We start from the raw sequence: 1533 nt of genomic DNA on the forward strand, positions 1-1533 counted from the left end.
CCATTGTTTCTGTCAGACCAGATAAAGTCCTTTTAGACTTAGATTGATTTGCTAGAATCTTCTCAAGCTTTGCTTCAACCTTCGAACTACCTTGCTCTGTTGACTGCCCTTTCGGTGGTATATAAGGATTGGAACTCTTGTTCCCGAAATTGTTGTTGTTGTTGTAGCTCCCTTGGTTCGTACTACCATAATTATTGTTGTAGTTCCCAGAGTTGTTGTAAGCATCTTGACCTTGTTGAGGTCTCCATTGATTCTGATTCTGATAGCCATCTTGGTAATTCTGTCTTTGGTAAACCCCTTGAGAGTTATTAACGAAATTATCATCTTCAACCTGCATATGTGGCCCCTCATGGAATGGACCATCTTGAGCATGGTGCATCCCTTTTGGAAAAACTGCATCCTCCTTACAAACATTCACCTTCTTGATTTGAGATTCATCAAACTTCTTCGTTAGCAAGGAAATATTTGTTGCCAGTTCTGTCAAAGTTTGCTGAGTGTCTTGATTCTCCTTCACTATATTCTGGATCATAGCATTACCATACGGTACCATATCAGCATTGTTTGAGTACCAAGCTTGATTATGAGTAGTCAGCTTGTTAAGTATGGCGGTCACTCGTCGATAAGTTTTGTTCATGAAACACCCATCAACTACATTATTAGCAACTGACTGCGTCATTGAATCTAGCCCTCGGTAGAACTTCTCCAGTAATATCTGCTCAGGAAAACCATGATTCTGACTCTTCTGCAAATATTCCTTGAATCTCTCCCAGGCTTCATATAGTTGTTCCCCCGGTCGCTGTTTGAATTCATAAATCTTGTCTCGAATTTCAACCTTCTTGCTAGGGGGGTACCACTTTGTGAGAAAAGCAGTCACCATCTCTGCCCACGAAGTAATTGAATTTCTGGGCAGTTTCTCGAACCATGTTCTTGCCTCTCCAGCTAAGGAATATTTGAATAACCTCAACCGAATATCATCTTGTGGAATGTTGTTTTGGATGTGATTAGCACACACATCCACAAAATTCTGCAAATGACGTTGAGGGTCATTCTCGGTAGAGTTCCGAAAGTATCCCTCAAGTTTCAACAAGTTTCAACAACTCGTATAGAGAGGAGTCAATTTTCACAGTAGCAGCTCCAACTCGACGCTGAACAATAGCAGATGCATAGTCCTCCTCTGGAACAAGATCAGCAAAAATATTCTCATCATTAAATTCATTCGCCTGATTGTTCAACCGATTTCCCTAGTTACTAGCACGTTGATTTTGCTGATTTTAATTCATGTTATGGTTTACACAAAGTAGCAAACAAGGTGTGATGGAATAAGCAAAAGAATTTAATCAAAGCAAAAACTATTTAGTAATTTCAAAACCGTATTCCTCGGCAACAGCGCCAAAATTTGATACGCTCAAATTACATCTATTAATGGTATAACGCGGACGTTGTTAAATATAATAACCCAACAAGGTTGGGGTCGAATCCCATAGGGAATATGGTGTGAAAAGGTTACTAAAGTCGTAGGATGCTAAGTTCTAG

General features: G+C 39.8%; 1 non-coding gene across 1 annotated transcript; it reads left to right on the forward strand.

Annotated features, from left to right (window-relative positions):
- The first annotated feature begins 722 nt into the window (after window positions 1-722).
- On the forward strand, window positions 723-828 carry LOC132620598 (small nucleolar RNA R71). Its single transcript, XR_009575039.1, has one exon. It is a non-coding gene; the product is annotated as a small nucleolar RNA R71 (small nucleolar RNA).
- The last annotated feature ends 705 nt before the right edge of the window (window positions 829-1533 follow it).

The sequence above is a fragment of the Lycium barbarum genome, chromosome 11 (genome assembly GCF_019175385.1).
Source record: "Lycium barbarum isolate Lr01 chromosome 11, ASM1917538v2, whole genome shotgun sequence".
In the NCBI taxonomy this organism is placed as follows: Eukaryota; Viridiplantae; Streptophyta; class Magnoliopsida; order Solanales; family Solanaceae; genus Lycium; species Lycium barbarum.